The sequence below is a fragment of the Geotrypetes seraphini genome, chromosome 5 (assembly GCF_902459505.1).
Source record: "Geotrypetes seraphini chromosome 5, aGeoSer1.1, whole genome shotgun sequence".
NCBI classification, from domain to species: Eukaryota; Metazoa; Chordata; class Amphibia; order Gymnophiona; family Dermophiidae; genus Geotrypetes; species Geotrypetes seraphini.
Window position 1 is genome coordinate 48,065,710 of NC_047088.1, and position 15,592 is coordinate 48,081,301.

At 42.6% G+C, this 15,592-nt stretch overlaps 1 protein-coding gene across 2 annotated transcripts in view; it reads left to right on the plus strand.

Annotated features, from left to right (window-relative positions):
* LOC117361374 (sodium- and chloride-dependent neutral and basic amino acid transporter B(0+)-like) overlaps nt 1–15,592 on the plus strand; it is a 284,301-nt gene that overhangs the window by 206,440 nt on the left and 62,269 nt on the right. The gene's annotated exons all lie outside the window — the stretch shown is intronic.

A 15,592-nucleotide genomic window follows, 5' to 3' on the forward strand; every position in this document is an offset into this window, starting at 1 on the left:
ATTTTTTTTGCTTTAGGATAAAGTAGTATTGTAGCTGTATTGATAAATATTTATAAATAGAAAATGGAAATAAGGTGATCCTTTCATTGGACTAATTGTAATACATATTTGACTAATTCAGAAACCAAAACCCCTTTCCTCAGGTCAGGACAGGATACCATAACAGCAGTTTACTTTACTGACCAGAGAAAACAGATTTTGACCTCTGAAAGCTAATTGAAAAATGAATTAGGCCAATAAAATGATATTATCTTATTTTCCATTTTTGTTTTGTTGCCCCTCCCCCACACACACTTTTGGGGGGCGGGTTATGAAGCTACGTTAGGGTTTTTTAACACTAGCCACAGTGGTAAAATTTCCAATGCTCATAGAAGTTGCATGAGCATCAGAGCTTTTACCGACAGCTTCATAAGGGGGGAGGTATTTGTTAATTTGTAAAGTGATGATTGCTATTTCTCTGTTTTTTCAAATTTACGTCTGCACAATATTAGGGGACATGCATCACTGTTTCTGTGGTGTGGCATTGTATGCAGAATCCAGCTTCGTGGTGGTTCAGTTTAACTTTTGTCTACATATTTCTATTTTATCCCCTCTTTTACAAAACTATAGCATGGTTTTTAGCACTGGCCATGGTGATAACAGCTCTGATGCTACGGTTTTGTAAAATAAAATAAAAAAAAGGGAGGGGGGTGTTTAGTTTGTCATTACATACTCCATACTGGGTGAAGGTGTTTTCTGTGTTCTGTGTGTATGAAAGACATGGTTCTCTGTTAGCATTGACTGTGTAGGATCAATCTGTACTAGTCTGGCTTGTTTGGTTTTACAATGGGTGTATTGATGTTCTACTGCTCACTGCAGTATGTAAGATGTTGCCTTTTCCTAGGTACACTCTTGTTGTGCAAAGTGTGGATTGTTACTAAAAAATGATGAGGGGGTGCCAAGAAATGGTCCCTGAGTGTCACATATGTCACTTGGCACACTCAGCCCCAAATTCTGTATATAGTGCCATAAGTAGCATGCACAAATCAATGTGGATAGCCAATATGAGCATGCAACTTAATTTTTAACAAGCTAATTGGTGCCTATAATTGGCAATTAGTACCTAATAATTGATGTTAATTGGCACTAATTGGAAGGTTATGCACTAGTATGCAAATCTGAAAAAGGGCTGTGGCAGGAGATAAGTATGGGTGGATCATGGGCATTTCTAAAATTTAGGCGCACTGTTATTAAATATGCCTGATCCACACACAACTTAGGCTCAGGCATTTAGGCTTGGTTTTCCTTGGTCTAAATGGGTTTGCCTAAATGTTGTGACTTGTACAGCTGCTAAGCAGAATTCTGTATGTAGCGGAGTCCTTTATAGAATCGAGCTAATTGCTGTTCTGATCAGCGCCAATTTTGTGGGCATCATATATAGAATTTGGCCCTTAAGCTTCCCAGTTTATGCCTTCCATTGACATGGTATATTACTATCTAAATTGTAATATCTCTAACAGAAGAAATCTTCTTTTCATACAGCGCATTTTACACAATTGTAGACCTACTACATCCTGGGGACCTGCTTTGAAAAAAAATCGTGGGAAAAGATACGGAAATGTGCATGAATCCCAACATGGAACGCCAACTGGTGGACCTTATTAGATGTGACAAAACAGCTTATTTTCAACATAACTATTCATTTTTGTATGAATATAAATTAAGTACATTAAAAGGTATAAAGCATTGAATACAGTCTCTTCATTAAAATGTGGCAGTGATAAAAATATAAAAGACCACAAGTCCACTCTTAATGGTCCAATTCTCGTTTCTGTTGTACTGCAGACCATGTCTCACCTCCAGCAACAGGTCTACCCTCCTGTTCATGTGTATTAGGGTTGTGCATTCATTTGTCAACATCATTTCTCATGTTTTCTCAGTATTAACTCACCCACTCATTCTCTGCTTTCCACTTCTCACTCTCCGCTGCAGGCAAGACTTATTCTCATTGGCAGATTTGAATTCATCTCTCAGTTTGTGAGTTCCCACCTACCATAGAACTGGATCATTTCCTTGCCCTATTCTCACTGACTCCAGCCACATTCCTGTTTTCTGGAACTGGTTCCCCATCCCCTGCACTGCAGCATTTCTCCTGGTACTCAGATTCCAGGTCAGGGGCAAATGCTCTGCTTGCAGAGTCCTTATGAAATTCTCCACCACATACCCACCCTTAGCCCTGGAAGTTTAACAAGGATCACAGCTTGAAAGCTCAGAGATTGTAAACTCGTTGTTGTTGGGGTTTTGTTTTTTTTGGGGGGAGGGTTATTTATTTATAATTTCATCCATTTTAACAAGCATTAATCATCTTGTACAGCAAAATTTGCGTAAGTATACTTGTAGAGGAAATTCTAATATATAAATCATATAATTTCACTTACACAAAACTCAAGTCCTCAATCCTGATCCAAGATTTAAATGAGTGGTTTAGGAAAACTTTTCAAAAATGAAAGAAAAGGGACCACGTGATGCTCTGAGCTGGTTAGCAGCACCTCGTGCCGGCTCCAGAGCCCTGTTCCTCATTTAATTATTAAAAGAGACGTTCTTTGAGCAACTTGCCCATCTTTTTCAGCGCAATTGATCGCTGTGACATGGACAAACACTTGGCAAAATTGCAACCAGTCATGACTTCAAAATCTACAAAAAAGGAACAAGAGAAGAGTAAACCAGGAGATGAAAAAATGGTGGAATCACCTTGTGCAGTTAGTTTGGCGTTTAATCCCGAAATGCGAGTGGAACTTCAACAAGCAATACTACAAGTTGGTCCTCGCATGGAGCAAATCTCCTCACAACTTACTAAACTTGAATCGCTCCTGGAAAACAATTCTACTAGAGTCATGGACCTAGAGAATCGAGTCTCCACAGTGGAGGATGAAGCCACATCGATGGCATCGGATGTCGCAATGCTCAAGACCCAGTTGCATTCTTGTCAGGAAAAGCTTGAAGATTTAGAAAATAGATTGCGCTGGGGCAACTTGAGGTTTATTGGATTACTGGAAAATATTGCTGACTCCGTGCTTCTTTCTGTAGTGGAATCTTGGCTGGCCAGCGAGCTGCCCATGCCTGCTTCCTTAGGCCCCGCACGCTTTGAACGGGTGCATCGTGCGGACTTCCGATCTGGAGCGGACCAACAACCTAGAGTGGTGATCGGTAAATTGCATAACTATCGGCATAAAGTGGAATTGTTTTGAGCTTACCGCTCTAAGAGAGACTCGCTGACTTACGAATCTACTCCAGTGCGGATTGGCCAGGACTACTCAGCAGCCTTAATGGATAAACGGAGGGTGTTCTACCCTCTCTGTGCTAAGCTCGTAGAACAGAAGTGCCGCTTTATGTTTCTTTACCAGGCGGTGTTAAAAATCCAGCAAAATGGAAAGTGGCATGTTTTTGATTCTGCGACTCTTGCAGGATAATTTATTAATCATCTGGAGCCCTCTGCATCATCTTCTACTTGAACGTTTTTGCCTTTTTTGTTATACAAGGTTACTGTCTATAATGGTGGTTCAGTGTTTGCTCAGTACTTATGGCTAAAGTGCTTGTCTCTTTATTTGTTTACTAGCTTCACTTAAGGGTCGGGGCTCTGACGGTTTCATTATCGTGCTCTCTTTTCCTATTGCCTGGCTGGCTTTGGGAAAACATAGTATTTGGTGGGATGAGTGGGGGTGAGGGACATTGGGATTGTTGGGGGGGGAGTGGATTGGATTTGGGAGTGAGGGGTGGGGAGGGGGATGGGGGTTTGCTTCTTGTATATTCCAATGTGTCTCTGTACATTTGATTTTTGGATTATTTCCGATCTATATGGTGGGGATTTCCATTTAGCCTCCCAGGCGAGGGATGGGCGCCCGGGGGGATTTTACTGTGGGCATGCTTGTACATGTGTTTTTTCTCTTGACAGTAAGACCTTTTGGATATTGTCCTGGAATGTGGGTGGCATCACTTCCCCAGTAAAAAGAACTAAGCTGCTTCAATGCCTTAAACATCATAGAACAGAATTGGCATGTCTGCAGGAAACCCGACTTACGGAGGCTAAACATGCCAAACTATGGAGAGGGTGGGTAGATCAGGTGATATCAGCTTCTTTGCCTAATAAGAAAGCAGGAGTGGCCCTATTAATACGGAAAGGATTCCCGGGAAGGGTGGAGCACTTATACGGGGATGATGCTGGGAGAATCCTCTTGTGCACAATTACAATGTCTGGTCAATCATACAATGTTCTGGTAGTATATGCACCGAATCAATATGACCACACTTTCTTTTCTTCTTTGGTCCGTCTCGGTCTTAGGGATCTGACAATTCCACTGATTCTATTGGGGGATTTAAATCAAATGCTGGATCAAGATTTAGATAGAACGGGACAGGGCCCCTCTCAACCATCTAGTATAACTAGGGTATTTCCTATCTGTGTGATACCTTAGAACTAATTAATCCGTGGCGCCTCCTGCACCCTATGGACTGAGATTTTACTCATCAATCGAGGGTTCATCACACATTCTCTAGAATAGACTATATATTGCTTTCCACGGCTTCCTTCCCCCAGGTTAATTCTTCAGAGGTGGGTCCCCTCTCCATTTCGGATCATTGCCCCATTTGGGTCAATATTTTGCACGGAGATGGTTTTCCTTCCCAAGGGATTTGGAAATTTCCCTCCTATTTAATTAATAATTTGGACTTTACTAGTTATCTTACTTCGAAGTGGGAGGATTATGTTACCTTTAACTCTCAACATATGGACACCCCTTAATTATTTTGGGAGGCAGCTAAGTCAGTCCTTCGGGGAGATATTATCTCTTATGTAGTGGCCAAGAGAAAGAGACTCTCTCAGGGGATTTTGAGACTGGAAAGAAACTACAGAATCTTGAAGCGGGCACACATCGCACACCCCTCTTCTCAATCGAGGAAGGCCATGACAGCGGCACAAGTTGCCTTGAACACTACTGCATGAGCGTACACAGCGCTATTTTTATTATTCTAAATTTCATTATTATAAATTTGGAAATAAATTTGGTAGACTGTTGGCGACCTTGACTAGACCCCGGAGACCTAATCGCTTTATCCCTCACCTCCTCCTTAAGTCAGGAGTGACGGTGACCACTACACCAGATATTGCCGATAGCTTTCACAATTACTATGCTGCTTTTTATTCCATGAAGGAAAATTTGGAGGGACCTGCGGCTAGTGATTATCTGGCGGGCGTAGGGGTACCCAGGCAGTCCTCTCCAGACCGAATGTATCTGAATCGGCCTATACAGGGGAAGGAACTTCAAGTAGCGGTAACCCAACTTAAAAATTGCACTTCCCTGGGTCCAGATGGTTTCTCCCCATCTATTATTTCCTTCTCTTTGTGGTCCTTTAGCGGCTTATTACACGGTGGCCCTGGAGGGGGGTGGGTTCCTACCGGGTGCAAACCATGCCATATTACATTAATACCTAAACCGGGACAGCCGGAGGGAGATATTGAATCTTACGCCCGATCTCTCTTATTAATGTAGACATTAAGATCTTGGACAAAATTTTGACCAATTGGTTGGCATTATTATTGCCCAAATTGATTGTCCTGGAACAAGTTGGCTTTGTACAACATCGTCACTCTGTTCTTAATGTCTGTAGATTATTAACAGCAATTCAACGAGTGAAGGATACCGACCACAAGGGAATTTTGGTTGGCCTGGATGCAGCTAAGGCTGTTTTGGCTGTGAGCACATAACACTGGCTGAGCCAGTTGTTAGGGACGGAGGAGTTAAGGGTTAAAGTTTAGCAGGCTCTGGAAGGAGGGAGGGAAGAAATAGGGAGGTAGGGGATGGATCGACATGAAAGAATTAGCAGGATTGGTGGGGTAGTAGGTAGTGGGAGGGAATTGCTGAGATAAGGAGAGACGAGATTGGTGGGAGGCTTTGAGGAGAAGGGAGCTAATAATAGAAGTTTTGGTGGTTTAGTGGTATTTTTGTTTGGGAGGGAGGTTGGTAGGGTGAGGGTTTTTGTAGGGACAAAGTTGGCCACAGTTTTTGGTGAAGTGCCACTTTACCTGCGGTTTGGAGATTGGTTGGCTTGATTGTGCGGTCTTTGGCATCATGTGTGGGCTGGGCTTTGCTTCGTGCAGCCTGTGCATCGTCGAGTGCTGGGGGTTAGTGCTGGGGTGTGCGGGTGGGGCCGGCTGTGCGGGAGCGGGAGGTTTTGTGCTGCTGCTTCTTTGCCGTGCAGCATACGGATGCATACTGCTGGGGCGGTCTGATTCATCGGGGATTGTTGGTTTGGTTTGTGGCTGTGGGCCATTGGGGTGTGTTCGTCAGCTGGGTCAGGTGGCACTTCCCTTCATTGAGGGGTTGTGGTTTCAGTGGTGTGTGGAGAGTGCGGTGCTCAGGGGGTGGGGGTGGGGAGTGGACATTGTGAGGCCTGCTAGTGGCAGCTGGATTCGGCGGGGGGGTTGTGTGCAGTGATGGCTCCTCGACAGCCTGTTGCTAAAGTACGGAGGGTGGTGGGGGGTCGGGGTGGGCGTTCTAGGGCTGCTTGTGGCTCCAGGCTTCTAGTGGCTGCTTCTTTGCCGGGTCAGAGGGGAGCTGGTCATGGTTCCCGACAGTGTGCTGTTCCTCCAGCTAGAGCTGGGGTAGACGTAGTGCTGCGGGGATTCCTGCTCCTGCCTGTGGTCCTTTGAGTGCGGTGCCTGCTGTTCCTGCCTCTTCGGTTGAGTCCTTGGGGGAATTGTATGAGCTGTTGGCTGGGTCTGGTTCTTTGTTGGGTGGGGGTCGGGATGCTCGGGGTTTGTGTGTGGAGGGATCAGCAGCGTCAGGGGCACACAAGTCTGTGCGGAAGAGCTTGCGAGATAAAAATTTTTTATGCAATTTACAGCGTGTGGTTAAGCGTTTGGATATTGAGAAGAGGCGGCATAGGGATCTGTTGGGTGATCTTATGGCCGTTTGGGATTCTTCAGATTCCTATGACTCTTCCGACGTTTCGTCAGACTCCACTTCTCCTCGGAGTCGGGGATTGGCGCTGGTGTGCGGGTTCAGTGATCTCAGGTTCCAGTGGCGGTGGGGGTGGGGGTGCTGGTGGAGCCCAATCCGGCGGGCCGTTGGTCCCATCTTCCTTTCGCCCATTGCCTGGCTCATTGGGGCGCGGGGACGTTTTCGGTCAGTCTCCCATTAGAAGTAGCCCGAGTACGTTCTGTTTTCAGTTTAATGCTGGGCGGTGTGATAGACCCTGGTGTAAGTACCGACATCGGTGCAGTCAATGCGCAGGTCCATATCTGGCTTTCGGTGCTTCGGCAGCGGGAGTGGTGGCCGGGGTACAGGACTGCGGCTTGCAGGACCTGGCTCTGGAGGTGTGCCTAGTCAAGGCGCCTTCTCCCATTAATTTATCTGCGCTGGATGATTGGCTGCGCATTTATTCTGTGGCAGACAGGACTCAGTTGCTTTGGGAAGGTTTTCATTTGGGGTTCATTATTCCTTTTACTGGACCGCCTCTTTCTCACTCTTGTGGTAACACTCTGTCTGTGCGACTGCATGCGGAGGTGGTGTGGGAGAAGTTGGGTAATGAATTGAGTTTAGGGTGGATTGCGGGTCCTTTTTCTTCCTATATGTTTGAACATATGGTCATCTACCCCGTGGGGTGATACCTAAAAAGGAACCCGGTAAGTTCTGCCTGATTCATAATTTATCCTATCCTTTGGGGTATAGCGTGAACTCTTTTATTGATCCACTGTTTTGTGCGGTCCAATATTCTTCTTTGGATGTGGTGGTGGATATGTTGCGGCGGTTGGGTCCGGGTGCTTTGCTGGCCAAGGCCGATATTGAATTGGCTTTTCGTTTGCTGACTATGCATCCTGAGTCTTTTCATTTGTTGGGGTTTAAATTTGAGAATCAGTTTTATTGTGATAAATGCATGCCTATGGGTTGCTTGGTCTCCTGTGCCTATTTTGAGGCTTTCTCCTCCTTTCTTCATTGGGTTACCGAGTGCGTGGCAGGTTCTGCATTTATCGTGCATTATTTGGATGATTTTTTGTTTGGGGGTGCTACCGATTCTACGCAGTTGGTGGCGGCGTTTCAGGCTGTGACTGGTTCTTTGGGGGTTCCACTGGCGGTGGAAAAATCTGAAGGGCCCGCTACTACTTTAGTTTTTTTGGGGGTGGAATTGGATTCCATACGTATGGAGTCTCGCTTGTCGGCGGCTAAAGTGGAGACTTTGCGGGCGGCTATTCTGCAGGCTTTGGGAAAGTCTAAATTGACTCTTCACGAAATCCAGTCTTTGGTGGGTCATTTTAATTTTGCTTCCCGGGTCATCCCTATGGGGTGTGTTTTTTCTCGCCGATTGTCCCTGCTCTCTCGGGTTCTGCGTAAGAAGCATTTTCGAGTTTGGATCACTCAAGGGGTTAAGGCAGATCTCCGCCTCTGGGATTGCTTTCTCAAGTGCTTTAATGGTGTTTGTGTTTGGCAGCGAGAGGCGGTGTCTTCTGTTGATTTGAGGCTGAACACGGATGCTGCGTCCAGCTGTGCTTTTGGAGCGTATTTTGAGGGTGTATGGTGTGCTCAGCCCTGGCCTGCTTGGTGGTGGGATCGGGGTTAGTGTTCTAACACTGCCTTTCTAGAACATTTTCCTGTTTGGGTGGCATTTATGATTTGGAGGGATCAGTTACGGCATCGGAGAGTGGTGCTGTTTTCCGATAATATTGCAGTGGTGCACACTATTAATGCGCAATCGGCTCGTTGTCCTTTGTTGGTGGAGCTGCTGCGTATGATAGTTGTTTGCATTTGAATGTCACTGTTTCAGCTCAGCATATGCCGGGAATGTTTAATGAGATTGCTGATGCTTTAACTCGATTTCAGTGGGCTTGTTTCCGAGCTTTGGTTCCCATGGCCGACGACACGCCTACAGATATGCCGGCGGACTTGTGGAGCAGCATTTTGGACCCTTGCCAGAGTTATTAAGGAGCTGTCTTTCTGCTAATATGTGGAAATCTTATCGATCAGGATGGCAAAGTGTGCTGCAATTTTTGGCTTCCCCGGTGTCGGGGGGTGCACGTCCATTCTCCGTCGTAGCCATGGTGAAATTTTTGTTGTTTGCTAAGCAGTCGGGATGGTCGGTGGGTATGGTGTGGGTCTCCTTGGCCAGTGTTGCTTTTTTGGCTCAGATTTTGGGCTATGATAATCCTTGTGCTTCCTTTCTGGTGCGCAAGTTATTTGCTGGTTTTCGGAGATCTGGTATTGTGGGGCCCGTATGACCTGGGCGCTTGCCTATTTCCCCTGAGCTCTTGCAGCGTTTTTGGGATGTTTTGCCAGTCAATTGTGCTGATGGTTTTTTAAGGTGCTGTTGTTTCGTGCAGCCTTCAGTGTTGCCTCTTTTGCTGCTTTCCGCGTATGTGAGCTGGTAGCGCCGGCTAAGTTGGCCTCTGGTGGGACTGGGTTGTTGGTGCTTGATGTGGTGTTGCTGCCCACTTGCTTGCACTTGCATATTCTTAGGTCCAAGATGGAGCAATTGGGAAAAGGGGTGTAAGTTTCTTTGCATGCACTTCGGGCTGGGGTGCTATGTCCAGTTAGTTGTGCACATGGTTATCATGGAGTGCGTCCAGGAAGGGGATTATTTTGGCTCATTCATGCGGATGGTTCACTGTTGACGCATTTTCAATTCGCTACTGTTTTGAAAATGTGTCTTGTAGCGGTGGGTTGTGATCCAGCGCAGTTTGGGACATATTCATTCCATATTGGGGCGGCGTCTTACGCTGCTTGGCTATGTTGTTGTGCAGAATTGGTCGCTGGCGCTCAAGGTGTTATCAGCGCTATGTCTGCTCTCTGCCTATTTTTGTTGCTGTATAATTTTCCAGTTTTTTCTTGCAGATTCATTGCCTCCTGATAATTGCGTGTGGCTGTGTGGCCATTCCTACATCTTTTGGGTGCAGAAACAAGCTCGAGAATCTCGTTGGGGGCCCAACCTTGGCCTGGTTCATTATGGAGTGCGCATTCGCTGGCTGGCCTTGTGGGGCATACTGTGGGAACAAGTCCTGCCAACTTTACTTCAAGCTCAGCGCTTTTCCTCTCCTCAAGTTATTTTGTTGCATATTGGGAGTAATGATCTGTGTAGTATCAAAGGGGTAAATCTTATCTGTCGAATGAAGCAAGACTTGTCCGCTACCTTCTATTTTCTTGACATTTGTTTTGTTTGGTCTTGTAACATTCTCCGGCGGGTTTGGAGGGATGCTTGCCAGGTGGAGGGGGTGGAGCGTCTGCGGAAGAGAGTTAACTCTGAGGTTTCTAGATTTATGAGTTTGTTGGGGGGTTTGGTATTGAGTCATGATTTACTGTCGAGTGATTGCCAGGGGTTGTATAGGGAGGATGGAGTTCACTTATCGGACATTGGAATGGATATCTTTTTGAGCTCGGTCCAAGACTTGTTAGAGGCTTATTATGGCTTCCCACAGGGTCACAGCTTTGGGGGTGCAGTGACTAGCTAAGGTGTCACTGCAGGTGGCGGAAAAATTGATGTTTTTGGGGAAAATGTGGACCAGTGTGGCTAGGAAAATTATGGGGGATTTGTTTTTGAGCGGCTCATGTACAACACCGCCATGGGTGGCGGCAGGACTCTGCAGCACCACGAGCCCTGCTGGGATGGGGTATGGGGATTGTGGGGACATTTTTGTGTATGGAGCTAGTTTGGCACCGACTAGCTCCTGGGGTTGTGATTGTTATGTTACACTGGTATGCTACACTGTTTTTTGATGTATGGTTATCACTGATGGATTTATTGTACTTTGGGAGTTAATAAAGCTGCGGCCCAAATTTTGCCATTATATTGTCTGGTGTTATTATTATTGTTGAGGGAAATGTTAGCAGAGGTGCAAATGACAGTGTTAATGATGTGAGAGCAGGTAAATGATAATATTTGATGTTTTGGATAATTATTATGTATTATGTAAATGTGAAAAGATTTTATGTATTTGTTTGGGAGACCTCCTGAGTCACAGCTCCTGAAGACGCAAGATTGCGAAACAGCTCTGTGTCGGGCTGGACTGAGTTTCTTATGAGAAATGTAGAATCAATCACAGAGATCTGTGCAAGTGAAACCAACAAGGACAGGTATTACGATCTTTTGTCCAGGAGGGTATCAAGCTTATCAAGTTTATGAAGTACAAACTTTTGAGTGGACTTTCTTTTATTTATTTGTGATTTGTGGGGGTGTAAGCAGTAGGGGGTAATCTCGTTGTGAAAGTTTTGTTGCTGTTGTATGCATTTATGTGCTTTTATGAAGATTAACAAATAAGTTTAATAAATTTGATATTTTGGCAATATTTATTGAATGTCATGACATTAAATAGCTTCTTATTTATTTATTTATTTAAAAGTTTATATACCGTATTTTACCTACAAGGTTTTCATAGCAACAAGCATAAAATGTTAAACATAGATAGTTCAGTTGTTAAAAAAATAACCTCTTAAAAATGGTCGATAAACATTAGAGATCTTCAAATCCAGTTTGAATATAAAATTTCAACTCAAAAAAGCCTTCGCAACCAGTTGGGTTTTGAACATTTTCTTAAAATTCAATCTAGCAACATACAAATGCAAAATTCCTGGCAGGGTATTCCACAGTTTTACACCCGCTACATAGTCGTACCAATGTGGGAGATTAACATATTACTTTCCAAATATAATTTCATACTGTTTTTTGATCTCAAACTTCTTTTAGGCTGATAGATTAAAAAAAGAAGAAAAAAAAACCCTCCTGAAAAAAAGCAGGAGAGACTTGGTACCAATTTGACAAATTATGGAAAGAATTTTGAATTGGACTCTTTGTCTTATTAGTAACCAGTGCAACTGCTTCAATACTGGTGTTATACGGGTCATTCTAGAAGTACCTGTGATCAATCTAGCTGCAGAGTTAATCAACATCTGTAATGCCCCCATTTTCACTTTTCATGAGGAAGGGCATTTAGCAATATTGGGGCTATTGATAGTGATGCATATTCATTGGGGAAATCCTGAAAATCCAACTTGGCGAGGGCTGAGGTTGGACACCCCTGCTTTAGAAGAACATGTTAAACATCTCGTGTTTCAAATGAGTGCATATTCTTATTAATAAGTGGCACTGACTTTTTCCCATCACAGATTTCAGATGTCAGCAATATTACACATCTTTTCAGGATCCACAAGACCATTCAAAAACCAATGGATTTATGCTGTTTTGCTAGCATGCCTAATACTGTATGCAAAAATGCATTTACTAGCCTCATTATTTCAACATGCCAGGAAGTGAAGTTATTAAATTAAGCCAACACCCTCTAGAAATGGACACAACTGCCTATTCCAGTGCAAATCATTGCCTAGCCATTCATTTTCAGATTATACATTTCTGTATCTACAGTTATATATCTCACTTGAGGACACGGGGAACTGTGAATCAGAAATCTTTAATTCCAATGCTAAGACTTTTATTTTCTGCTGATGTTAGCAATGTAGTGAAGGGCAGATATATTGTTACAATGAAGTCCTTAAAAAAAATCCATGGCACAATTTTTGAGTTGAGGAGTATCAGAAGCACAATAGCACTTATGCACAATATGCACTATTGCACGATTTGCACAATTTGCACATATTTATTGAAGTAATGAAGAAAATATAATCATGGAGCCATAGCTGTCATTCCTCATCATCCAACTTGATTGAAATAAGTGGAATTTTTCTTTTTTCAGAAACTTATAAATTTTATATTTTTTGTAAACAGAAAGCAAACAGTATACATGCAGAAATGGATGAGAGGATTTTGTTATGAGTAAGAACAATGTTTAATATACAGGACTTATAAGTGCGATGATGGTCCTGCAACATCCTTGCTATGGTCTCCATGCAGGAAATACAAGACTGAGCACTTATTAATATTAAAATATTTATTGGGGGAATAAAAAAAAATACTAATTAACAATTTTTGAGTTTACATATTTCCCCAGATTTTATAGATATGGCTATGAGTGCCTAAAATTGCATATTAACAAGCAATAATTGGCTACTAACAACTAATTCTTAACATTATTAACTAATAACAGGATTTGTGCACATCTCACTGCACACTCTTCTATAGCATATGGTACCCAAATACCATTGCATGCAATTGATAAGGGGAGGGGCATGGGCATGTTGGGGCATTTCAAAAAGTTGCATGCACTATTCCAGAATAATGGATCAGCACATCCTAACTTGGGCACCAGCACTTATACCATATTTCAGCAGACGTAAGTCTGGCACCCAAAAGTAGAGCGGAAAAAAAAGTGGTGCTAAGCATGATTCTAAAAAAGGCGCTTTATAGATGATGATATGATGTGATTCTGTAGCATCGCGCTTAGTGCCAATCTTTTCTGGTGCCAATTTTTGAGCACAATTTATAGAATCCAGCCAATAGTGCCATAAGCATTCTGGCAACGTCTTATCTTCCACTCCAAGTACTACTGAGAAGTGAAAGTGGCTGCTCTCACTTTCAGCACCCAGAGCTATTCACTTTGAGCAGAGAGTTGCATGTAAGAGACTTTTTTTTTTAATTATTATTAATTTTTGACATGAGTACAAAGTGCAAAAAATTATCAACCAAATAACACAATGAACAACACTTACAATCTATCAGATGATAAGATAAAATATATTTCCCCCTCCCTCCTCCCCCACTCCCTGAATGTGTATGTGAATCAAATAAGAATTAAGGGTTCTTACAAATTAATCAGATTTCATAAACTCAATTAATGGGCCCCATGTTAATTTAAAAACTTTGTTATATCCCATTGTTTCTGAATACATTTTTTCATATTTATAGCATAGACACAAAGGGCTCCTTTTACTAAGCTGCACTAGCGGTTTTAGCGCGCACTTAGCATGCGCTACAATGCCGCACACGCTAGATGCTAACGCCTCCATTGAGCTGGTGTTAGTTTTTCCGCATAGCGCGGGGGTTAGCATGTGCTAATATGCAGTGTGCGCTAAAAACGCTACCGCAGCTTAGTAAAAGAAGCCCAAAGTTTCCCACCAAAAGGAAAAATTAAGCCTGTCCCAGTTTTTCCAATTTTTGGTAACCATTTGCATGACAATCCCTTCTGTGATTAGTGAGAAAGCATGAATAACAAATCTTGAGTGCTTTATTTACCTGCATTTAAGAGCTGGAGTTATTGTCAAACATCAGACCTGTAAAATTAAAATCAATATCTCCACAGTGATAACCTAGCCTTTTAAGGCTATCATTCTACCCTCCCTTACATGTTTACCTACTTAATGTTACTTTTCTATTACAATTGTAGTTCTTCCCTCCTTCTTTTCCGTTCCTATCAGTGACTGCCTTGTTTTGGTCTTGTATGACTTAAGAGTTGTTGTTTTTTTACCCTGGTTCTTTTAATTGTAAATCGCTTAGAAATTTTTATAAGTGTTTTATCAAATTTTAAATAAAACTTGGAACCTTGGCAATAAATACCAGACAGAATGGTACTGCACTGAGAAGTATAAAATTTTGGCTGCTTCACTAATAATCTGATGTTGTTCATGTAAAATATTCTAAAGAAGGCTGCCTACTCCATTCCCTTCACAGTGAAAAAGATTATTTTTGTACTGCTTTTATCATGGATGCTTATAAAATCTACTTTATTATTTCTTGAATGCAGATAAAACTGCAGCTAGCATGTTATCCTAATCAGGCATATGTGCAATTGGAACATTCAAAGAATCCGGCTGATCTATTTCTCTCACCCATTTATGAATGTACGTGGAAAAGACACTTCCAATAATCCAATAAATCTGAATAAGTAGGTTTTCCACACTTTTCTTGACACTTTACATTTCATTGATATGATACAAAAAGGGTCAAGAAATGTGTGGAGTAACTGGTAAGTTTCATGACTCCACATCATTCTCTTGGTTGAATTAGAACTTTTCAATAGCCCCTCGTAATCATTCTGTGCTCCAAACAATGGAATCATTTTACTAAGCTATGGCAAGCACCAATGCGTGATTACCACTGGTTAAAAAAGCACTACCATGGGATATACTGAGGTGTCCCGTGGTAGTTTTGGGATCAATGAGCGCTTCCCAAATGCTAAAAAATAGATTTTAATTGTTAGCATAGGAGTGTTCCAGGAATTGAGAGAATGTGCTAATTGATTAGTGCATCTCCATTGCTGTGTGCTAACTGATTAGTGCATGGTTAGTGTAGGAGTCCCTAACATTTTTTGTCTTTATCTCTAATGTAAATATTTTCAGAATTTTTATTTTAATTTTCAGTTGCATTTTAAAATACTTATGAAGCTCAATAATTTCAGCACTTCAAATATCTCTGCAGTCAAAAAAAAAATTATATCACTTATCGAGGCATTAAACTTGGTAACCACTAACCGGCAATCTGGACAAAATTGCTATATGAAAAGAAGTAAGAACTGTCTTCAGAATAGATTCCTTAGTATAAACAAGTATCAGGGTTAATTTTTCCATTTCTGGCAAATGTATCACTCCTGAAAAAAAACATTTTTTTCTTAGGTTTTCTGTAATTATAATAGGAAAAATTCCCTAATAAACCACACTGACAGGAGTCAGTCCTAGTGCTGTGT